This window comes from Vicugna pacos, chromosome 4 (genome assembly GCF_048564905.1).
Source record: "Vicugna pacos chromosome 4, VicPac4, whole genome shotgun sequence".
Taxonomy (NCBI): domain Eukaryota; kingdom Metazoa; phylum Chordata; class Mammalia; order Artiodactyla; family Camelidae; genus Vicugna; species Vicugna pacos.
The window spans coordinates 36,903,902-36,929,635 of NC_132990.1; the positions used below are offsets into that span (position 1 = coordinate 36,903,902).

The 25,734-nt window shown below is 43.1% G+C and overlaps 1 protein-coding gene across 3 annotated transcripts in view; it reads left to right on the forward strand.

Annotated features, from left to right (window-relative positions):
* The first annotated feature begins 450 nt into the window (after positions 1–450).
* The window catches only part of TJP2 (tight junction protein 2), a 111,044-nt gene continuing 85,760 nt past the window's right edge, over positions 451–25,734 (forward strand). Inside the window, exons 1-3 of one of the 3 annotated variants that reach the window (XM_072959558.1) lie at positions 476–631; positions 2,149–2,277; positions 24,141–24,261. The gene's annotated coding sequence lies outside the window, so the exon portion shown is untranslated. Of the gene's footprint in view, positions 632–2,148; positions 2,278–24,140; positions 24,262–25,734 lie in introns of all 3 variants that reach the window. The other 2 variants (XM_072959560.1, XM_072959559.1) reach the window with 2 other exon arrangements.

Genomic DNA, 25,734 nt, shown 5'->3' on the forward strand with positions numbered 1-25,734 from the left:
CGAATAAAGAAAGCAGCACAGTAAATTCCGCTCGCCCTTGGGCGGGAAGAACGCTTAACCGCAGTTATGTAGAGAAGGAAGGAGGCAGGGGAGCCGGCGCGCGGGCTCAAGTGACAAGGCGGCCCCTGCGGCCGCAGCCCTTGCCCCACCGCTGGGTGGCGTGTGTGAGCCCCACTAGGTCCTTCCCGATACCCCCAAAGTAGCGCCGCAATAAGCTCCGTTTCTCTAGCGGGGTTCGCGCGCGCTTAGCACTCTCGGGGGCTCAAAGGAGGCAGGCGACAGCTGCTGCCCACTCTAGTCCCCTCCAGGCCGCAGCTCTCTGGCTCACTGCCGCCCCAATCCCCCTGCCCCCATCCTCGGTTTTTTTTTTTCCTTTCTCCCAAACCCCAAACAGGAAATAGCTTGAGTCACAATAATACACAGGAGCAGCGGCCGAGGCCACTCGCCCCCGCCCATTCCCGGGGCCGCCTCCAGCACTCCAGCTCCGTGAGGCGCCGCCGGCGACGCGCTCCAGGAGCGCGGGGGACACCCACCCAGCAACCCGCGCCGCGTCAGAGGCACCCAAGCGCCCGCCAGAGCCGTCCTCGCCCTGCGCCCGACTCCGCCGACTGCGGCCGCCACCGGCCTCCAGGCGAGTACCCTCCTCCCTCTCCCTCCCGGCCACCAGGCGCCCGCGGGCGTCCGGGCGCTGCCCGCCGCGAGGCGGGAGAAGAGCCGCCCCACGCACAGCAGCCGCGCTCGGGCGGCGCCGGGACACCTTCCTCAGGTCGCGACTTTGGCGGGGGAGGGCTTTGCGAGGCGTGGCGGGACGCTTTGCTCCCTGAATCCGTCGTTGGGGCGGAGGTGGGGGGCAGCGCGAGGAAATTCGAGTTGATGCTTCCCCACCACCCCGTGGATTTGGGGCGTACTTTATTGGGCAGTGATTCTTTTTTTTTCCTTTCTGAGGATGCTTAACTGACGCTTACCTCCCCATCCCCTCAGGGGATAACAGCGCGTCACAGGGTTTCCCTTGGGGAAGCGCCTGGAAGTGAGTGCGAGCGCGCTAGTGGGGCAGCTACAGGTGTCTGAGAGCCACCTTTTTCCTACCTGGCCTGGAGCCTTCTCCCTCCAGGGGTGGGAACTGTTTCACTTTCTGCTGAGCTTCTCTTTAACCAGATTAAAAGGGCCTCTGAGTTTCTGTTGGCGCCGTCAGCGCTCGCAGTGTCTGGAGCGGACAGGAGCTGGCGTCTTGGATTTGCGCGGCCGAGGGGGGCTCTGGGTAATTGAGAGTGCGTGGGGCTGCGTGAGCTGCCTCCCGCGGGACCTCGGCCCGGGAGCCTGAGAACTCCGCTCACCTGGGCGCGCGGACGGGCCCGCAGGTGCTCGTCAGCGCGCGCAGCCCGAGAGCGGGGGTCTGTGCCCTCAGCGCGGCGACGTTCCACAACTTTTTTTTCCCTCCCCACTTTCGGACCCATTTGTAAGGGAGGGGCCGAGCTTGTTAACGTGCTGGGCGTTGTCAGTCTTCACGGGCTGCATCGCAAGGTTCTTCTGTAGGGAACTCAATCAAAACTGAGTTGGACATCTTTCTGTTGGATAAAGGCCACTGAATTCCAGGCATTCTTCGAGCTTGAGAAGAGTATTTTCAAGACTATTTTGAAGTCTGCATGAGGGTTTTCTGCGAAACTGGCTCTCTGTTAACTATCCTTTAGGTGGGTGGCTGTTTCCGCGTCCCGGAGGTGGGTGGGAACGCTTGGGAGGCCCCCTTTCAGCCGGGCCTGCTAGTCCAAGTTGCTCAACGCATGTTTACAGACGGTGGATGGCAGCTAAGTCCTTAGCCAGTTCTCTTGAAAGGTGTGATCAGCCCTCTGTGTTTCCTGGTGAGGAGACCGTGGTTCTAGAGGCTTCTTAGGTTGACAGGGTAACTGTCTTTGAAGCGCTCTGGAGCCTTGCTGCTTCGAGTAAAACCCACGGACCAGCAACAGCGGCTTCACCTGGGGCCTGTTAAATATACAGGCTCTCAGGGCCCAGGCAAACCTGCTGAACCAAGAACCCCATGGGGGTCTTTGCAGATTGACATTTTGAGAAGCACTGGCATAGGGTATGTTGGGGTGAGTTTCTTGTCCAGTTTAAAGAAGTGATTTACACTATGTTTCCCCACATACCTGACAGCCGGACGTTTGAACCTTCACCTTGCCAGACCCGGCGGAACACACCACGGCCCCCTGGATTGCAGCCCTTCCATCCCAGGGTGGTAAGCTCCCTGAGGAAGACTTGGACCTGTGGCTAGCACACTGGCCTGTGAGTGTTTTGTTTCTAGAGACTTATATACTTTTATTGTTATTATGATAAAATACACGTAACATAAACTTTGCCATTTTTTGACCATTTTAAAGTAAACGATTCAGTAGCATTAAGTACTTTTACAATGTTGTGCAACCGTCACCACTGTCCTTTTCCAGAACTTTTTCATCATCCCAAACAGAATCTCTGTACCTATTAACTGAGACCCTATTCCCCCCTCTTTCCAGCCCTGGAGCTTCTGGATACTGTTAATGACATTTTTTTTGTGTGTGTAGGGTACAGAAAAGGTTGAATTGGGAAGTAAAGTAAAATCATGTTCGTAGAATTTGAGTAAACACTTGGAAATTCCTGGGTCAGTGGCCTGGTGACCTGGTAACTACAGGTTCTTTTTTTCTCTTCTTCACTTTTTTTTTTCTTCAGTAAAAACTGGGACTGAACCCAGGACCTCGTGCATGCTAAGCACATGCTCTACCCCTGAGCTATTCCCCAACCCCACTCCAGGTTCTTTACAGTGCATGTGCTTTCTTTTAATAGAGAATTGATTGGAAAGAAATGGAGCTCCCCAGGGCTCAAACTTCACTAATTAAATGAGTGTAGATGCCTGGTAAAATCTATCTCAGCACTTCTTTTAACTGGCTTTATTTTAGGTGTCCTGTTTACATTAGGTTTAGGTTTTTTTTTTTTTTTAAACTGACTCAAACTTTTTGAAAGTAGTTGGAATAAACCTTAAGACAAAGAGTTGTTGCTTGGCATATATATATATATATAGAGAGAGAGAGAGAGGGAGAGAGAGATCATAGCAAGACTTCAGAAAGATTTGAAATAATTTTCTAAAATACCACTGTTTTGTTTCTGCTTTAATGTTAAGTGACTCTAATGGTCCGATGACATTATTTCTAGTTGTAAAAACATTTGTATAATTAAGAAAAGTTTTGTAATAATGAAAGTCATCTACTTGCATCTGCTTAGAATTGTCCAGGTTGTGGTTTGAGGACTTGCTTTTCAGTGAGGACAGAAATGTGAATTGGCAAGCTAATAAAAATGGTTTCATTCATGATCTAACAAAGTCATTGTTATAGATCAAGAATGTGGTTCAGAATACATAAGTGATCAGAGATATTGGGAAGATTTAATAAATAGCTGAACAGTGGCAGACCCTTCACAATTTTCCCAGTTTCTTTTTTCTCTAAGATGCTTTACTTTTCTTGTATTATGACTTTCATTACAATGAGGCTGTCAACTTATAGGAAGGAACTTATAGCTTCCTTTGATTGAAAAGTCCCTTTGAAATGTTGAATGAAGATAATTCAAATAGGCAAGATTTGATCATTCAAATAGGCAGAAAATTCTCCCTTTTCAGGAGATTCTTGTATTCACAGAATTTCAGAATGTTACTTCAGTAAAACTCTAGGAAGGCAAAGAGAAGGCTTCCCCTCCTCCACTATGTTCTCTTCTGAAACAGCAATGTAGTTCAGTGTTTATTTGGTGAACAAATGCTATGTTGTAATCCACCCAAGAGAAAAAATTCCTTAGAAAGTGTTTAGTGAAAGAATTTATCAGTAATTCAGTGATGCCTGGAGAATCACTTGGGGAGTTTAGTAAAAATGGAGGCTCTCCAACTGCTTCAGACCTACTGAGGCTCTCTGCGTTGGAATCTGTAGGTTTAGCAACCCCTTGGGTGATCCCGATGTATAATTAGGTTGGGAGTCACTGGAGTAAACACACACACATGCAAACTAAGATATTGAAAAATTAATCTGAAAGTACAAGACAATGCAATTTTATATTAAACAAGAAATAAAATTAATAATGACTTCTTCCTTAAAATTAGGTGGTCATTGTTTCAGGTTTGATGTTGAAGACCAGCATCACCTTTTGATGTTGGTCTCATTCTTGAGATCTGAGGTTTAGAATTCTGAATGTCTAGGAGAACCCACTTGTCTCTCTAAGAGAGATCAAGGCTTTAGACTATTTGGTTCAGCAACAATAAGCATTTGTTGAGTGCCTATTTTGAATCAGGTATTTTCGTAGTATGTTCTCATTAAATTCTTACAATGACCTCGAGAGAGCTATTTCTTTTTTTCTCATTTTACAGATGAGAAAACTGAAGCCAACCTAGGTCTTCCTACTGTAGACTGTGGTTCTTTCCATGGTCCTTCCATGTAAAATAATAATCCTCTGCCTACTAACTCTCCTTCACTTCCAAGAATCTATGTATTGATTAATTCTTCATTCAGATCTCTTGGAACATCAGGCACCACATGCTTGAGGCCTTGAAGTAAATAAAAAGATGAGCCAAAACAGAAATAAATTCCAAAAGCAAAGGGTTCTTTCCATGGTACCACAAGACCTCTGATGAGTGATCGGTAGATTATACTTAGCTTAAATGCAGCATTAGCATAGCTAGTCCAGCTCCCAGAAAAATCAAGTCATGGGCATTCTTATTGCGATCAGTCAGCAGTACCAGCTCTGTGTATGGTATCTATGCAGCACCGCAAGACGCTGCACAGTGTGGAAGAAAGGGCACAGGATTCAGGTGCAGAATAACCGACACTTAGCCTGACCAGCTGACTGAGTGGGAGTAAACCTCATAAACTCGGAGCTGCCATGTCCCCAAATATAAAGTTAGGGGAATAATTATCTCCCTCTATGATTATAGTAAGGACTCAAAAGAAACTTATTTATAAAAGTGCTTGTAAGCTGTAAAATGATCACAGAAACCTCTTATCTTTATTTGGGAGGAATTTACAATGCAAAGGAGACAGAAGAAGCCGCACATTCAAGGTGCCCAACACTTTTTAGTTAACTGAGTTTGTTTGTAATTCTCCTCTAGCTGTAGGCCATTTAAAAAAAAGCAATTTTATTGATAATTCACATGCCATACAATTCACCTGTAAAGTGTACAGTTCATTGGTTTTGAGTATATTCATAGAGTTGTGCAATCATCACCACAGTCAATTTTAGGACATTTTATTGCCCTAAAAAGAACCCCTTCTTGAACCCCTTTCACCCCTTAGCTGGTACCTTCTCAGCCCCTACCTGCCCCACCCTAAGCAACCACTAATCTACTTTCTGTCTATAGATTTGCCTATTCTGGACATGGAATTATACAATACGTGGTCCTGGATTTCTAGCTTCTTTCATTTAGCACAATGTTTTCAAGGTTTAGCTACATTGTAAAATTATTGCCAAATAATTATCATTGTAAGTGTATACCACATTTTGTTTATCCACCCATCTGTTAATGGACACTTGGATTGTTTCTAATAGGCTTTTTTTTTTTTAAACTTTGTAGGGGAGATAATTAGGTTTACTTATTTATTTATTTAGAGGAAGTACTGGGGATTGAACCCAGGACCTCATGCATGCGAAGCATGTGCTCTGCCATTTGAGCTATTTCCTCCCCACTGGATTGTTTCTACTTTTTTGCTTGTTATGAATAATGCTGTTATGAACATCCATGTACAAGTTTTTATGTGGACATATGTTTTCATTTCTTTTGGGTACATACTTACAAGTGGAAAACAAATGTAAACCCTATATTTAATGTTTTCAGGAGCTGCCAGAGTGTTTCCAAGGTGGCTGCACCAGTTTACAATCCCATCAGCACTGTGTGAGAGTTTGAATTTCTCCACATCCTCATCAGTCTTCTTTATTTTAGCCATCCTAGTTGCTGTGAAGCAGTTTTGATTCACACTTCTCTGATGGCTAATGATGTTGAACATCTTTTCATGAGCTTATTTATTAAACCATTCTTTCTGGACTTTTAAAAAATCCGTTTCCAAAGGAGAATTAGTGAGAGCAACAGGAAATCAGTTTTGAATAGATTCTCTAGTTTCAATGATTTAGAAGAATACTGAGAATGTAAATTGAGCCCTTTGCTATTTTAAAATGTATTTCGGTTTTGGCTCATCTTTTTACTTGCCTTAGGGCCTAGTACATGTAGTACCTGCTGTTCCAAAGGATTTGAGTGAAGAATTAATGCAAGGGAGGGCAGGGTATAGCTCAGTGGTAGAGTGCATGCCTGGCATGCATGAGGTCCTGGGTTCAGTCCCAGTACCTCCAATAAAAACAAAGAAATCTGATCACCACCACCACCCCCTGCAAAAAAGAATTAATGCATAGATTCATGAAGGTAGGCAAAGATGTTATTCTATATGCTGATTTATTGCCGACTAAAAAATCATGTGCCTCTCAGATGTTAATAACACACTAAAGAAGGCACTTGGGCTGATGGCTGATATTTTAAACACCTGAACTAACATTGTTTGCTATTGTGTTGGTTAGCATCTATTCATTCTACTTATTAAAATATACAGTAATATAGTTTATAAATCATATTAATAAATAGTTTATATATTTTATTAGGGTACCTTGATTTTATCTTTATGTATTTCCAATAGGAGTGTGGACTGATAAACATTTTGGCATGAGTTTGCACATTTCCGTTCTTTCTTTCCTGAGCTGCATGGCAGTGTTCTTTCTCTCTAGCTATATGGAGAATCGTCTTCATGTTCTCCAGTTACAAGGCAATCATGAATTTTTAAAATACGTATTGGCATTTGGAAAAAGCAAGTGGAGTGTGTGGTCCTCACACAGTGGGCTGTATCTGGATCACCTGGAGGCTTGTTAAAACACACATTGCTGACCCCTTCAGTTTGGTTTCTTTTTCGGTTGATCTGTGGTGGGGCCTGAGAATCTGCATCTCTCATAAGTGTACAGGTGATGCTGATGCTGATGCTGCTGGTCTGGGAACCACATTTTGAGAACCAGTGGATTGGAGGCACTGGGAAGTGTGGGACTGGAGCAAGAGTCAGGGAAAAGAAGAGGCCAGAGGAGGGCTCGGGCATCCTGTGCATACAGGACCTTGGTGGAGGTAGGGAAGTGGATGTGACTGAGGCAGGGCATAGACAGGTGCTGGGATCCGAGATGTACGGGGAGAGGGTGGCTGGAAGAGAAACCTCTGGGATGGGAGAGGGGTGGGCAGAAGGTTCTGAGGAGGCAAAGGCAAGTGAGGCCCCCTAACTCCATGTAAACAGGGGAGTGAGGACACGCCTTTCCACCACTCCCAGGAAGGCCAGCATTACCAGGTAGTGGGATGTGCTGCTGGGGGCCATGGGGCCAAGTGTGAACTTTCCTTCACAAGATTAGGGGCCCCTTTAAGTCCTTCCGGCTAGTCCTGGAGTCATGACTGGCCCCTTTCCCTCTTGCCTGTTACTGTTAATCATAGTCAGCCTAGAACCTAGGAGCTTTGTAAGCCAGAGCAGGAGCCCTTCATGCAAGTAGTGGCCTTCAAGTTTGTCTTCCTCCCTTCACACCTTTGCCTGCTCAGCATAATGGCTTAAAAATCTGTGCCACCGGGTGTCTAGTCTCCTTAGCATAATTTGGTATAAGCTGATTCTGAGGTGGGTGCTGACAATCTGTGTTGTGAAGGTCAGAAAGTTCTGCTACAGAAAAGAAATCCAAGGAGGGCAGTGGCCCACTGCTGTTGAGTCCTGTGAAGTTGAGCTGTGTCCCACCCTCCTTGCAGTGTCTCGGACTTAAACAAACATCTCCTAATTTTATTTCGTATTTTACTTGAAAGGAATCCTCTTCGTCTCTGAGGATGCAAAGCATTTCTCTTGGGCTTTGGAACAAGGCCACAGCCTGCCCCGAGGTGTTCTGTGTTACTACCTGGGGGCACCTGTCATCAGCAGAGGGAGAGAGTTTAGGATCAGTGTGTGTGGTCTATGCCCAGCTCTGCCTGTGACTTGCTAGGGGGTTCAGGAGCTGAGTGGCCGCTGCCTGCATTCGACTCACCTCCATTCCACTCAACCACTTGCACAATTTTACATTCCTGCCTGGCCCCTGTGGGCCCTGGGTATGCAGTCCTCTGGTTAATGATCAGTACTAGACAGGAAGTATTTTTCAGTCGTGCTTCTGGGAGAGATGGTGTCTTAGGATCCCTAAGGCCACCTCTAGTTTCAACAGCTTGCTAGGAGGACCTACAGGTTTAGCCTATACTTACCTCTGTGACTATTACAGTGAAAGGACGCAAAGCAAAATCAGCCAAGGGAAAAGGCACACAGATCGAAATCTGAGGAAATCAGGCACAAACCTCCAAGTGTCTTCTCCCAGTGGAGTCACGTAGGACATCCTTAACTCCAGCAGACGACGTGTATGAAGTGTTGCCAACCAGGGAGCTTCATTAAAGACTCAGTGTCCAGGGTTTTCTCTGGTAATTTATTACACTGGCATCCTCTGCATAGCATGGACCAAAAGTTCAGACTCTCAGTAGGAAAGCAGGTGTTTAGCCTAAGCTACATTTTTTGTGCAATCAATTTAGGGACAGTAAGCAACTCTTATCAGTCCTGGGAATGGTGGAACCTTCCCCAAATCCACCTTCCCAGACGCCAGCCAGGGGCCAACCTTGTAAGCAGACCTCTCAAAGGATGCTAATGCTTTTGTGCACAGATAGGGATGAGGATGGAAGGTGAAGATGGTGGTGGCAGCCCCTGCACCTGGGGGAAGATTCTGTCCGTGCAGCTTCAGAGGAGTGCAGGAGTTTTCCTCCCTCTGACCAAAGTGGGAGAGGGCAGACATGAACTTGGGTTTTACACTCAGATCTTGGCTGCAGGATGGTACTTGGGATTCCTTCCCTTCAGGCACTGGGAAGGGTGAGAGTGCACTTTGGCAAAGAGTTCAGAACCTTGTTCATTCATGCATGCATTCATTCTTTGCATGTGCTATTGATGCCTCTTCTCTGCCTGGCCCTGTGCCAGGCACTAGGGATACAGTGGTGAACATTGCAAAGTCTCTGCCCTCCTGAGATCCACGCTCTAGAGGGAGACAAACCAGTAAAGAGGCAGTTCCATGTCTTTATGATGGGGACATCCCAAGGGCCCCAGAGCACCTACCCAGGCTTAATGGGTGTCAGAAGGTATACATTTCGTCATCAGACCAACCTGGGAATTACAGCCTCACAACGTATTACTGGTGTGGCCCCACGAAAGTTACTTAGTCATTTGGCACCTGAGTTTCTTCATCTGAAAACAGAGACTTTACATCCACCTCTCAAGGTCACTGTGAGAATAAAACAAGGTAATACACGGTGAGCCCTTATCTCAGTGGCTGGCACAGGGGACGTGTTTGCTAAGTAATGGTTCAGCCACATCTAGGCAAGGGGGAGGGCATGTTAGCTGGAGCGGGTGGCATCTGCCTTACCTGCTCTGTGCAGAGCCTCAGGTCAAGGCATCTCTAGCCCGAGGCTCACAGGTGCACTGCAGGCTGCCTTCCTGACAGCTTGCCGTACTTACTGGTCTGAGAACACACTTTGCTTTTAGGCTTTTCTGGCTCTTGGGGATACTTTTCCTTCCACCTGGGATGCCTCAAACCCTTGCATCAGCCTAAGGAATGTCTATTCATACTATTAAGACTTAATTAAAGTACCATCTCTGTGAAGACTTTCCCAAACCAAGCACCTCGGACAGGATTGTCCCCTCTCTGCTTTGTCCCGTGCCTGTTCCACAGCCACTCACATCCCTGCTACAGCAGGCTGGGTTGCAGTTACCTGTTGCCCCATTAGACTGGGTGGTTCTTGAGGGCAAGGATGGTTTCTCATTATTTGTATGCCCACTGTCAATCAGAGTGTTGGATAGGAAGCAGCTCTGTGCTTGTCCCGGGAGTAAATGAATGAATGAATGTTGGGGTGGACCTAGAAAACCCAACAGGAAATGGCTTCAATGTCAGAAAAATAGGTATCTGCCCTCAGAGCAGAGCTTACAGTCTAGAGGGGGGAGAGAGATAGTGATAGGTAAACATATAATTAGAGAAGTGACAGGAGGAAAACAGAGTCTGGCTCATCAGCAGGTGCAAAGGGAACTGGAACAGGGAGAAAGGGGAGGCCCAGTGTTGATGCCCTGGGCTGTGTGCATTATTTTCTGGAGTGTGGGTGGTGTTGGAGGCTGGACGGACTGGTCAGGCAGGGAGCCACACCAGGAGAGCCAGGAGTCCTCCAGATGAGGATGGATTGGCAGATCAAAGGTTACCTATCAGCACTTCAGCTGCCAAAGGGCAGGACCGTAAGGAGATCTAAGTGGACACTGGGAAGGTTGAAATGGTCCATACGGGAGCACAGAAAACTGGGGTTGAGGAGAGCAGGGTTGATTGAGGAAGTGACACCCAGTGAGCTGAAATACCTGTCTGGACTGGATCTACAACCTTAGTCTGCTCAGGCTTCCATAACAAGATACCTCGGCCTGGGTGGCTTAAACATCAGACATTTGTTTCTCACATTTGTGAAGGCTGGGAGCCTGAGATCTGGGTGCCAGCATGGTTCAGGGTGAGGGCCATCTTCCTGGCTTCAGAGGGCCGCTTCACTGTGTGTGCACATGGCCCTTCCTAGGTGTGTGTGCATGGAGAGAGAGCCTTCTCTCTCTCTCTTCCTCTTCTTAGGAGGGCCCTTACCCCATCATGAGGATCCTACCTTCATGACCTAATCTAAACCCAATTTCCCTCCCCAACACCTCACTCCAGTTACCATCATACTAGGGATTAGGGCTTCAATTGATGCATTTGGGAAGGACCAAAAAAAGTCCATAATAATCTGAGCCAATAAATATTGTCTGAGTGAATAATAATCATGGCTAGCACTTAGCACCTTGGATGGTTCAGGCACTAACTGATTTGCATATATTTATTAAATTTAATTTTCACATAACCTTAACAGCTAGGTGCCACTATTATCCCCATTTACAGATGAGGAAACTAAGGCCCTGGAGAGGTGTAGAGACTTGCCCAGGCCACACAGCTAATTAAATGTGAATCTGGGATCTAAACCCAGGCTGGTTTACAGAGCAGGATTTTAACCATGATACCCAACTGCCTCTTAATTAGGAAGTAAAATGTTATTGAGTATCTATCATATGCTGATTCCTGAAAGAGGAGAGATGCTGGCAATATAAGGATGTATACACTGTATGCACTTTCTAGGCCGTCACTGATGCTGGGAGAGACAGAGCTGTGATTTTTGAAGTCAATTGAAATGTATTGAGACCGACAAGGAACTTTGTTTCATCATTCTTTTGTAACTGTGGTACATAGAACCATTGTCAGAGAGAAGTGTTTTGTTATTTCAGATATGTCCGGTGGCTGAAATGCTCACGAAAAATAGATATTGTTTAGGGACTAGTGAGCTGGCTCATCAAATTAAATTTACTGTTTGTTTTTACTAGAGTTTACAATGTAATGATAATAACTGATGGTAACAGGTACCCTAAAATCTTACATACTATCAAGATACAATTTGAGAAAAAATAGAACCATTTATGTAAAAAAGGTTTTTTTAACTAAGAATAAATATAGATAATTTGGGAATATTTTCTAGGAAAATTTAAAACAAAATGACTTAAAAACTTGTCCGTTGTTTCAGGATCTTGACTATTAGGGTCATGTGGATGCTCAGTCAACCAGGAGGTAACTCACTCCTGTTTGGATGGGGGTGTCCAGGGAAAAACCCAGCCCCTGAGGAGGAAGACAAGGAGGGGAGCCAGCTTAGTGATGGTGGTGGGGGATTCCTGGAGAAGGAGAAGGAAGAGCATGTCTTTTTTTTTCATATTCTTTTTCACTATAGGTTATTACAAATTATTGAATGTAGTTCCCTGTGCTATACAGTAGGACCTTGTTGTTTATCTGTTCTGTATAAAGTAGTTTGTATCTTTTGGTTATTTTTTGTCTCAGGGTTGCACCCTTCCGTCTTGAGATGGGGAGGTTTTGTCCAGCCTCCTATGCTCTCTGCCAATGATCATAAGCTCTTTTTTCAAAGGGCAGAATTCAGCTTTCCAAAGAAGAGAGGGTCATTGCAGCTTTTCCTCAGGGTCTAGGAATGTCTTTTGGTGGGTCTCCAGGTCCTCAGTCACAGCTCAGCTTGCCATTTGCGTCAGCCCTTTCTTCCTCCTGCTCTGCCTCAACAGGGGATATGCCAATAGGCTGCATTTCTTTCTTGTGACAGAGTTGCGTCATCTCAGTTCCACTCTCCTGAAGGTTTTGGACTGCACTTTACTCGGGGCTTGCTCAATCTGACATCATCAAGATGGCCTTTGGGTCTGCTTCTCTGTTCTCTTCTTCCGCAGTGTTGTTTTTTTTTTTTTCCATCTTGGGTGGTGAGATGCATGCTTGGTTTTGGAACATTAGTCAGTTTCCTCCTGGATCTTCTTGCCTGGTCATCAGCCTTGTCTGCATCCCCTGACTCCAACTTCTCACCCAGTTGTCTTCTCTAAGAAAAAACTGATCTTGAGTGAGCGTCCCACCAGACACTTACTGTGACTGCCCACACAAGCCCTACGGTGCTGGAGATGTCTACTCTTTCTCAGGAGCTCATAGTAGCTACCCGGGATTTAGCTTCTTCCTCTTGCATTTTGATGGATTCAGCTTCCAGAGAACAGATCATCATCACAGTATCAGCAGGTGGCTCATCTTGAACGTGGAGGATTTTCTTTTCCCAGTTGGTTTGCTTTAAACATACAAGACACATCACAGGCCAGATGTGTCTAGGCCAACTGCTACTTCTGGACTTTCATCTTTTTTCATCACAGGGGAAGACCTGCTGAGAGCTTTCTTTTTTTTTTTTTTTTCAAATAATGGATTGAATTATATCCCCCCTCTGACATTCATATATTGAAGCCCTAACCCCCAGTACGTCAAAATGTGACCTTATTTGGAGAGAAGTTCTTCATAGAAGTAATCAAGAAAAATTGGTCACTAGGGTGGGACCTAATCTAGTATCACTTGTGTCCTTCTAAGAAGAGGAAATTTGGATGTAGACGCTTGCAGAGTGAGGATGATATAAAGACATACAGAGAAGATGCCATCTCAAAGCCAAGTAGAGAGCCCTGCCTCATGGCCCTCAGAAGGAACCAACCTTGTCAACACTTTGATCTTGGACTTCTAGCCCCCAGAACTGTGAAATAATAAAACTGTTGTTTAAGACACCAGTCTATGGTACTTTGTTACGACCGCCCTCACGTACTAATAATAGTCAGAATAAGATATTCTGCCTGAGGCTTCTAATTCATACACTTGCACGTGTGACCTTTGTGAACAGAAATTTGCATGTATAATCTGTGTTTACCTGTAACTTTCTGGTTATACTGCTTAAGTCTGTGGATTCAAGTTTTTGAAGTGAATACCAATTTAAAAAAAAAAAAAACCTAAAGGAAAAAAAAAGAGAGAGAGAGAAATAAAAAAGAAACTCTACCTGGAACCAAGAGAAGTGTTAACATAGCAGCTATCCTGGCTTCACCATCTCCCACAGATGTCCTGGGAGAGCAAGACAGGGTCTCATGTTGTCAGGTTCTTCTGCCTTGAACTCTGAAGTGTCTCTTGGGTTCACCAAACATACGGCTATGGGGCAGGTCCTCCAGGGGGCCCCACACTGAGACTGCAGCCAGCTCGGCCACAGCACTAAACAGGGCTCTGCCCGGAACCAAGCCTGTGTTCGACACCCAGGCAAACCACCACTAGAGAGGGCTGGGGGCAGTCCTGGATCAGCGTGGAGCTCAGACCCCCTCCATGCTGCCCAGGACTCCTTTCCTTTAATTAATCTTCCATGGCCTGGAGGACCCACCCTATCCTTTCCACATGCTTAAACACGTAATTTAAATTCATCGTGGTTCCTGTTTGGATAGATTAAGCAGAAACTATTTGAGAAGGCAGAAAAAGGAGTACCTAGCCCAGTCTAGGGGGTTCAATCAAGGAGAACTTTCTGGAAAAAATGAAGACATAACTAATTAGCAGGGAAAAAATAACACACTTGGGTGACATACATTATATGCTGGACATTATATGCACTAGGTGCTTTACGTGTAATAACTTTTTAAAATTTTTTCTCTGCTTATTTCTTTTTTTCCTCCAGTTTTGTTGAGATATAATTGATACACAGCATTATATATATATATGTTTAAGATCTAAGCATAATGATTTGACTTATATGCATCATGAAATGATTATCAAAATCAGCTTAGTGACTGTCCGTCACCTCATATAGATACAAAATCAAAGAAAAAAATTTTATGTGATGAGGACTTAGAATTTACTCTCTTAACTTTCATTTATAACATACAGCAGTGTTAATTATATTTATCAAGCTGTACATTATGTCCCTAGTACTTACTTATCTTGTAACTGGAAGTTTGTGCCTTATGACTGCCTTCATCCAGTTCCCCCTCCCCTCACCTTCACCCTCTGGTAACCGCATATCTGCTCTCTTTTTCTCTGAGTTTGTTAGTTTATTGAAGTATAGTGAGTTGTACAGTGTGTCAAGTTCTGGTGTACAGCACAATATCCTAGTCAGGCGTGTATGTTTGTTTTTCAAGTATAATTGTGCAATGCTGTGCTAGTTCCTGGTATACAACATAGTGATTTGCTGTTTCTGTACATTTCAAAATGATCACCATGATAAATCGAGTTATGATATGTCATCATACAAAAATATGTGTAATTCTTAACTGTATTCCCCATGCTGTACACTTCATACCCTTGACTCATTTATTTTACAGCAGGAAGTTTGTACCTCTGATTTAGTTTTTAAAGCTAAAATGGAATGTGGGATATGTGAACTACCCTCTCCGACCACTGGCAGCAGACTGCTGTATCTCAGCACTTCTCACCTGGTGTTACGGATAATGAAATAGGTTCAGAAGGGTCAGGTAACTTGTTCAAGCCCACATGGCAGTAAACAGCAGAGGTGGGATTCAAATCAAGTCTTCCCGTTTAAACTCAGCTCTCTTTCCTTGTGTCACAGGGTTAGTATGACTTGGGGCACCCCAGTAGTGGGTGAGGGTAGCTTCAAGGTCTCAGGCCAGGAGAACCAGGAGGAAGATGCAAGACACAGAAAAAGGCAGGAAGCAGCTGCTGCTGGGGACTGGGCAGTGGGTTCTTTCAGGTAGATAGTGGGTTGGGTGAGAGGATCTGGTTGAAAAGAACAGATTTGGTGACCTCCAGTCGAAGATAATAGTTTAAACCTAGTAGCAGGTGCATTCTGAGGATGGCTATGAAGAGAGAAGGCTAGTTTGGGCTGAGGGAAGCAAATCTGGAAGAGCCACAACTAATCTTGAACTCTTTGTTAATTCTTTTACATCACATAATTTTTGTTACAGTGTTTTAGTGCCTTATCTGAGTAACAAATATGTAAATATGTATTCTATATGAAGATATTGGGGGGATGAAACGATGCATAAAGTCACAGGGTTTCTTTGTAGTGGAACTGGGGGGAGAAGAGAAGCTGTTTCCCTGGCTCTTCTACTTTAAGACTTTTTTCAGCTCCCTGAAAAGCAGGCCACACCCTGTGTAACAGCCTGTTTGGGGTATTAGTTCATTTCCATTTTTTATACTTCCAAAGGCCAGGAACAGTTAAAATACCCAGTGAAGAAGGATGACCACTGTTTTCCACCAGTAGACATAAAGTAGAAAGGATCTGACCAAAGGGAACGTCATTCTGATCTGTGAATTTTTCTGTTCACGTTTAATCATTCGGAAAGAGAACTTGAGCATCCTGACTTACAAGTTTTTTTGGATCATGTACATTAAAAATTTTTCTAAGTAAATGATTTTTAATCAGATAGTTGTAGTTGAAAAGAATTTCTAGAACTCGGTGGGAACTAACCAAGTAAATGAATATTTCGAAAGAATTTTTAGAATTAAAAAGAAAATTTTCTATAATTACATATCTATATGGGATATTCTGGCTAAATATATTTTTTCTGTGCTTTTGTTCTCATATACTATTATGAAGGCATTCTTATAAAGATGACAGTTTTAAAAGATGAATAAATTAGAAAGCTGAAATCTCATTTGCAGAAGAAAAGCAAATTCTAATTACTTGCTAGAGCAGAATTCTTTTCCTAATGAAAGACTCAGTTTTAATTTTGTATGAGATCATCATAGATAAGAACCACTTTGTAAGAGTTGTTACGTTAACTGCATCAGAAATTCCTATAGAAAATGAAACTTTAAAACATGCCATTTACAAAATAGTGTGTCACTTTCAGTAGAGTAAAACAGCTTCCAATGGGTAACAATCTTAACTTGATTTTTTTGTCGTTGGTAACTCAGATATTTTTCTTGTTTGAGAGGGTTGTGTAGTAATTTTTATCACATGTCATTAGAAATACAACTTGTTAGAACAAAGAGTGTTGTGTAAGTATAATTACATCGTCCTGTATGATTAAGTGAGGGCTGTATTGGAGCTTTTTTCAGCCGTGGCAGCTGTAGCCAACCAAGTTCAGCCTATAAAAGAATTCCTGTGACTAACTGGTACTAATTGTTTGTAGAACAACCAGTGGGAGTAATATTCATGAATGCTATGGAAATGAAATATTCCAAGACCGAATGGTTTGTCCCTTGTTTTCACTTACTTGTGGTCGGATTGTATTACGGTATCCACAGGAGATTGGTTCAAGGACCCCCAGGGTTACCAACATCCAGAGATGCTCAAGTCCCTTATATAAAACAGCATAGTGTTTGCATACAACCTATGCATATCTCCCTGTATACTTCAAATCATCTCTACATTACTTATAATATCTAATATAGTGTAAATGCCATGTAAATAGTTGTCAATTCAAATGCCATGTAAATAGTTGCCAGATCTAGGCAAATTCAAGTTTTGTTTTTTGGAGCTGTCTGATATCCTTCTCCCCCAATATTTTCGATCCAAGTTTGGTTTTCTCTCTGGATAGTAATCTGTGGATGTGGAAGACCGACTGTAATTACGTAATCGGGCCAAGTGAAGTGGGATCTTTTAGTCCGTTGCTGTAGTGGGAAGATAACCTAGCAGTCATCTGTTTAGGCTTCTCATCTCATAGAGAGGGAAACTGAGGCTTAGAGAGCAGTTGAAGGGTTAAGTTACCCACACTGAAAGGTTTTTGCTCACACACCTCTTCAGATTTTTAAGCATATCCTACAATATATATGAGTGTATTACTCTGTAAATGATACACTTTAATGACACTTAAAACATTATTAGTTCCTAAAGGAAACATTAGGAATATTTAATACCATAAACACTCAAACTAAAGTTTTAAAGGATGAAAGAAAAAAAGGAAATAGATGGTTTATCATTTTCTTCCCACACCCCAAAGATTGTTGGTATATGCACCCTACTTTGGAGACCACTGATTTCAGTCCCTTAGGTTAAAAAAAGAAGAAAAGGAAATAATAAACTTGCTATTAAGGAACGAGAAAGACCGTAGAGGAAGAGTTCAAGATTTGGGGGATGTGAGAGGGCTGGGACATGTATTCACCGTGAATATCTAGGTTGGTCAGAATTATTCCATGACAACTCTCTTCTGCTTTACTTTCCTCCTCTCTATGAATTTGTTTAGACAAGTAGCAGCCCAAGCCCTATAGCATTCGATAGAAAAAAAAAGCAAGCTTGAAGAAGCTGGTCAGGGGAGTGTATAAGTCAGAAGTCTGTCAGAGGGACAAAACCTCAGCTGAAAGTAAATTTCACAAAAATCAATGTATTCACTGTAGTAGAAGTGTAGCTGGAATCTCCCAGGATGACAGTTATCTGGGGCATAGCTGGATCCAGAAACTCAAATGATAGCTTCACATTTCCCCGGGACTGTTTTTCTCAGCATGTAGGTGTGAGCCCTCTCCACCATGATTGCCAACAGCTCTTAACTTCCTATCAGCCCTGGTTACCAACTCTAGTGGAGAGAGGGCATTTCTCTCTGAATGTCGTGTTTTCATCCCAGGGAAGACTGGTCCACCCAGTCTGGGTCATGGGCACCATGACCCATTAGGTGGGCCACTGTGATGGACCATACACCTTTGCCCCATGGAAAAGTCCTTAAAGCTGAGAGGAGACACATATGAAAAGGGAGAGAAGTTAGATTCTGAACATCTCCAAACAGTGTATTTCCATGCTAGCAGAGCTAACCCATGTTGGGTTTTAGAGGTATTTTAAAAAGATATATTTTTTTAAAGCCAGAGTTTTTTTCTCTGTTAATTAATCTTTGCTTTGCTATTGACTCAAGTGAAGAGTTTTATAGCATTTAGAAATGCATTCTTAAATGACAAGAGGAACTCCCTTTCCAACGTTAGCACAGCCTTTTAGAGAGAGGTATTTATAGAAAGAGCAGATCTGCTTCTGGTTTTAGTTCATCCAGAGGCACGCAGGCTTTTTGGACCAATTATTACCAGACCTTGGGATAAATCACCTTGTGCGCCATTAGTACTTGAAGGATTAGTGGCCTCAAAGATTTATGTGCGGATTAATTGGGGAGTGTACGTTAGATCGCCGTGTTTAGAATCACAGTCGTCCTGCAAATCATTTTCATGAGTGCTTTATTCAAAATTCTCTAGCCTTATATAATACTGACTTTGCAGGGAAATCTGAACGGGACTTTATTTATTTGTGATTTGGCCTCAGCCTTGCCCCCAGGCCTTACCCCTCCATGGTAGAGTCTAATAGCTCTGGCTAGGGATACACAGAGCATCGAAAAGCAGAGCAGCTTGTAGTATTGCAAAGATTACTTCGTCTGCTTCAGCTGAACGGTACCAAAGTTTACATGACCTTAGACTGAGAGGGGACAAGATGAGGTACAAGAAATACATGGCTATTCTGGAAGCAGCGGTTGGTATCACCCCACTTAACAAAAGAGAACTTCTACCTGAGAGCAGAAGACACGTGAACCTTTGGCAGCAGCCCGGGTAAGCATAGAAGACCAAAAGATGCTTTGTGTGTGTTTTGGGGGCCTAGATGTCATCCGTTGTCATGAGGGTAATAGATATTGAGTTCATTGAGAACTTATTTCTTTATTTTTTTCTGGTCAGCCTCCCATTTATTTGTTTAGTTCTTATTAGCATTTTAAATAACATTGCCTCCCAAAGCAATGTATACATTTTATCTTGTTTATCATATTCATTTTCTAAGCACATTGCCTTTTTATGGGTAAAGTTAAACACCATTTTAAGTTCAGGTTCAGCCTGGATTCCAAATTTGTGTTGTCGCAACAAATGAGAACTTGTTTCTTCCTGGCAGATATGGTCTTCCCAGGCTGAATTAAAATATTAATGAAGTTCCTAGTAATAATTCTCTAAGAAAATTCCTGGTCTGACAGTCAAGAAGATGAAGTAATGAGTGTGTCTAGATCCCGTTTTTTTCATTCAGGTATTTTAATTTTCTGATTTTGAAAAAATTTTACATGGTCCTTAAATGTAGCAGTTCTTTAAGATGAAGTAAATTGCGCTGTATGTTTTTTTTCCCCTACAAGGCAAGTATTTGTCTGACTGAAGTGTATATACAGGCTATGTTTCAGGTAAATACTCTTCTTCAAACAGCAGTTTTTGCTTCACATCTCTTTCTAAAGCCACACTGATTTACCACTTTGAAGAAGGGTTTAGATATTTTTTTCCTGAATGGTTAAGAGAGCTCAATCCTGACTTTCTTCTCTGAAGTCCGTCTTGTGTCTTTCACACATTGAGAAGTTTAACTGAAGGCATCTGCATGGTAGACAGTACTTTTACAGACTGAATTCAATTTTTAAGCTGAACAAGCCACACATTTGACACTCAGGGATCAAGCTGAAGTATCTGTGTAGCTGATGATACTTCTTTTTAAGAAGTAGAAAGTCACTAGCTTATTTTTATCATATAAACACTATACATTCAGAAAAATAAGGAGGGAGAAAGCATCCATAGTCCCATCTTCCTGAGAGAATTGCTATGATCAATAGTTCTCAAGGGAGGGGTTGTAGTGGCAGGAATTGCCCCCAAAAGACATTTGGCAATGTCTGGGCACACTTTTGGTTGTTCCAGCCCCTGGTAGAGTGGTACTGGTATCTACCTGGTAGAGGCCAGGGATGCTGCCCAGCATTCTACAAAGGACAAGACAGCACCCCACCTCCTCCACAATAAAGACTCATCCACCCCAAAATGTGCATGCTGCCACTGTTGAAACATTTGATTTAGGTAGATTCTCTTCCCATCTGTGAAAGGTAGATTTTATTAGAAGTACATTAGATATTTCTTTGGGGAATTTTAGAGATGCTTTAGAATGGAATCCTGAGGCAGCATGATGGTGATGATGCTGATGACTACTTTGCTCTTGTCTTGAAAGTAAAAGGAAGTGTGTGTGTGTGTGTGTGTGTGTGTGTGTGTGTATGTAGAGGGTGCAAGAGGCATAGAGTGACCGACCCTAGGAGAGACTGGATGGGTCAGTGTTTAGTGACAGCTATGGAAAACATGTTGTGATGACCAAATTGTGATTCTGCAAGTAGCCCCTCGAGACTGAGCCTACCTTCACCTGGAACTTTGTCCCCAAACAACAGAAATTTAGAGCCAAGAGGACCTTTTGCCAGGGACAGCAAATGAGTTTCACATGTCATGCCACGGCCAGCTGATGGGTGGGCTGCTTCGAGGGTCAAGTTAGGGAGGATCCCTAGGCTGAGTCTGGGCTCAGCGGGAAGGAACACTGCATTTGATGAGGGTGTTTGTTCCGGACATACAATTTGGAGAATACGTGCAAAGCATGTGGTTTCTATCTTTACCATTCCTTAATTCTAATGTAGTCTTTGAATTTTACACGTTTGAAACCGCCTTATTTGAGTCATCATGATCGAGGGCTTGGCCCTCAGACAGCAACTGGATATTCTTAGTTTCTGACTCAGGACTGTTCATTAAGGGATTCACCCTAAACAAACACCCACTGTTCAGATGTGTAAATTGATTGCCACATTATTCATTTCTTTTTGGAGGTAACCTTTTCTAGCTATCGGAATGAGTAAGTACCCTACATAGAACCACCTGTAGTTGTCCTCAATTCCCCAGATCGAGCCAAACAGAAGTCAAATGACTCATTCCAAAGCGATCCTTAATGAGGCACGTTGAATGCTCCTTTTATTATTTTTTTAAGAGAACATTCCTTTGAGCCTGATGCAATAGCACTGTATCACACGTCAAGATCTTCCTCGTATCTGTAATTCTTGAGTTTTTTGAATATACGTGGACAAAACATTATTTTGCTGATCTGCTTCTTTTTTTTTTTTGGCTTGTTTGCTGACTCCTTTATCAATGACACAGCCTTCCTTTGGACGTATTATAATCTGTCACTAACTCTGTAGTAAATTCTCCTTTTCTGGTATCCTAGGTGGCAGTTATCTCCTACTGATTAATTTTATTAAAGAGTTTTAAATTCTCCAGAGGCACCTTGATATCTTATTTCTCATACGTGCATAAGAATCACTCTGTTAAAATGCAGATTCTAATTCTGTAGATGTGGTGGGGCCTGAGAGTGTGCATTTTAGTAAACTTCCAGGTGATACTGTCAGTTCAGGTGATGCCCACCTGGTGGATGGTCCGGACGATGCTGCTGGTTCAGTCCATGAACCACACTTTGAGGGGCAGGCATCTAGAGAAGGCGCTTTCCCGATACCCTACTTGCTCTCTCTTGACCTTACAGTTCTCTGATCTTCCTGAAAACTTCTTGTCCCAATACCTTCCCTCCGTGCAGCTGTTTGACATCTCAGTGGTAAGAAGGCAGGTGATTAGCTGTGTTTCTGTGGAGGAAAATCTGCCCACATGCATTCTGGCCCGAGGTGTCTCTTAAGCTGGTGGACTAAATATCAGGGCCAATACTTCTTCCAAGAATTCTGTCCCTTTCATTCTTTTCAATAAATATCCCACTTGCTACAACATACATGGAATGCTGCATAGTATTCAACAGCAGCTCCTTTTGCATTTTAAAACATAATTGGAAGTCAGGTCATGATTGAATTTTTAAAACCTCAAAGGATTCTTTCACACACACCACCCCTTCTTCCTTTTAGTGCTTTGCCCTGCTGTCTGCAAACAGGGCGGTGCTGGGGCTTCTACTCTGCAAACTGTAATCACATGATAAGCCCAAACCAGCTACCAACCAATTGACTGAATCTTGCAAGTTTATTGAAGCACAGATTGGATGATTTACACACTGCATGTTCACCCAATGCCCAGACACAGGATAGGACCACAGCAAATATTTTGTTAATGCTTACTTGGTTTATAAATTAAAAAAAAAAACAAAACTTTTTTTTTAAGGAATTGGCACCCAATAACAAAAATACTGAGCCACCTATGGATTTTCCTTTTAAAGTTTTACAAAGTTTTCACGCACTAAATTAATGTTACCTGACAATAATTTTACATATTTGTCAGTACTACCCAACATCAATAATATTATTTAGTTCTTCTTCCAAGCTTTATCTTAATTGAAAGGGAGCCCTAGTCAATAACAGTGTATTTCAAAAGTGACCAATTATTGGTGGTTCCCATACGTGCCCAAAACCTCAGGCAATATTTTAAACGAAAGTTTAAATTAAAGCAAGATGTCATCAAAATGCAGAAAACTGACTCAATTCAAAAACAAGCCATTTCAATAAAAGAAGCAAACTCTCTTTGGAACTGATACCTGTAGGAAAATTTCATATTAAGGCCAAAAGCAGAACCAAGCCCATCTTGATTTGCTGAGCATTTATTTATTGTGGGAAGATAATAATAGAAACTGTGTATGGGCTCTAATCCTGGTGCTTGCTTTGTAGGATATCCAGATGGCTTCTCTTTAGCCTGTGCCCACATTTCCTGCTGATCCTGGGAGAAGGGAAATGGGTCTCCTGCCTGTACAAATAAAATGGACGCTATTTTTTACTTCTGTTTCATTGTGTAGGGAGTGTTTTCCACAGATGCCACAATATCACTTTGTCCAGCAAACAGAAGAGTGTGTCCAGAACTGGTGAGAAGCCACATTCTTCCTCCCACTGGAAGTGTTCTCTGTGATGCCCCGTGTGAAGCTGTCGGGGCCCAGCCCGGCCCAGAAATGAGCTTGCCTCCTTGTGCTGTTTAAAAAGCACATGCAGGATTCATAAAAAGTCCGCAAGGAGTTTTCTTCATCCCCTTGGGATGAGGGGTAAAAAGAAAAAGTATTGGCCGTCTTTTCTGATTGGGGGCAACCCACACATATAAAGATGAACTAGTATTATAAGTGCTGCAAACAAACAAACAAACAAACAAACCAAAAACCCCACATATTCCCTGCTAGTTTCAAACGTTTTTTCCTATTGTATACTTTAAAATTGTAAATTTTATGTTAAGTATGTCTTACCATGATTAAGAAAAGATTTTCTCTAGATGTTTTCTCACCTGCTGAGTAGTTTTTTTTAACCTGAGAAGTGAGTTCTTTTAAGAGCTTCTCCCTCAGGGTGACCCTCAGGGGGATTGATGGTGCCAAATTTCACATGGTTACTCATTTTTTCCATTTTTTTGAAGACTGAAAACATTGGGGCAACAAACAATTCCACTTCTAGATATATAACTGAGAAAAATGAAAACTAGGTCCTTATAATCCTGTGTGCGTACTAGCTAAAAAGTGGAAACAACCGACCCAAATGTCCATCACCTGATAAGGAGATATGTGGAGATATGTGAACTGCAGTCTAATTCAATGTAGTGAAGTTCTGACACATGGAGCAACATGAAAACATGCTACGTGGAAGAAGCCAGTCACGAAAGGTCACATTTGTATGAGTTCATTTATATGAAATCTCTAAAAGTGGTAGCTCTATAGAGACAAAAATTAGATCGGTGGCTGTTCGGGGCCAGGATGGGGTGAGGGGAGGGACTTGAGAATTAGGGGGTGATATCTAAGGGGTCCTGGGTTTTTTTCTTTGAAGTAATGAAAATGTACTAAAATGGACTGTGGTTGTGGTTGCACAGCTGTGTGGCTACATTAAAAACCAGACTGTAAGTGGGTGACTTGTACAGAATGTGAACCTTGGTGCATTTCCCGAGATTTCACCAAGCGGACAATGACCATGCTGGGTTTTTAACAACACCGTCTTTTTCAGGGTGCAAAGTACCACATTACTATCATCTCCCTGTGAGTGGGATTGGCAGCCCAGCTGTCCCTCCTGGCGCAAGTGCTCCCCGAAACCCAGGCTCGTGCCGGCAGACAGCCTGCTTTACCAGGTACTTGACTTTGTCTCTGGTTACTGGCTTTTCTCCACTAATAGTTTGATATGAACTTCGTCACATCCTGGAAGTCAAGGCCACCATTTTCTATGTTGCTGATAGAAATTGTTTAATATCAAAGAAAATTTAATTGCAATGGCCTATTTCCCAAAGAACAGAAAGATCTTAAGTGCATTTCTGATCTGAATTGATGGGTAACTTCAGGCAAATGCCAACTGAGGTTCTTCTTGGCTAAAGCATGTAAGTCCAATTCCCGTGGTTCAGAATAAATGCCTAGCAAGGTATTTTGTTTTCTGGGGTTATAGGTCATTCTGGTAGGTCACATTTTTCTAGTATCTTTGAGGTAGCAGAATTATATAACAGTGGTAAGCACCTTGCTGAAAATAAAAAAAGACATCAGTCACACTGGCTTCTGAAGATTAATTACATGCAGGCTTTTAGCAAAAGAGCTGAATATTATCTATTTACTGATTCCATTTTAAGAACGAATTAAATGAGATTTACAAGGTATTAAATTTTATTTAGACAGATGCTGGGATGTATTTGTTCTTAGTTACACTTTAACCCCGATTATAGGCCAGTCCATGACTGGCTGGAAGGGGGTTGAAATTTTTTTCATCTGCTTGTTTCATAATTCCTGTCTGTTGAAGCTTGAGGACCCTGCTGGGGTGGGTTCCAGCTGCATGTCAGCACTGGAGTTTAGTGGAGTGTGAATGTCAGATAGCTGTTCAAATCCCAGTGTTCCTGCTCTCTGATTGTGTGATCTTGGGCACGTTGTAATGTCTCTGAGTCCCACATCCTTCGTCTGTAAAAAGGGAGTGTTAACGTGATGCTGAGTGAGTTAACATACAGCAAGCACTGGGCACACACCAAGGCCTTTCTTGGAGTTTGTCTGTCCAAATGGGGACACAGGAGTGGGGAAGTCCTCCGTTTCCACTGAACTGACAGGACTGGGGGAGGATATTTTTTTACTGAGATGTTCTGTAGGGAGCTCTTAAAGGTTCTAAACATAAGAAGACAGATGGTTGCCTAGACCTCAGAAGTGGTTTTCCTGAAAGTAGATTTCTGGGTAGGATCTGTTGCTTTAGTCAAATGAGCTGGAGGGAAGACATGGAGTATAGCAAAGGGGGCTTGGAGCTGGTATTACCTCTGGAGGGAAGGCTCGTTCTGACTCAGGCAAGCCCCTCTGATAAATACCTCTTGGTTCTGATTCCCTATACTTGTGAACACATTCCCTTTAAGATCAGTCTGGTTTCCCAAATCCGTACCTTACTCCAAAGCTCCTTCGAATGTAAACACTGAAGCTTGGCTTTCTGGGGTGAATCAGCCCCAGGAGAGCTTGGGTGGTGAGGTTTTTCAGACACAGCCGTACTTTCAGATGCAGCAAACATTTATTGAGAGCATTTTATTTGCCAGGCACTGGGCAAGGTGCGTACATGCACCTTGTTTATCCTTAGAACATCCCTAAGA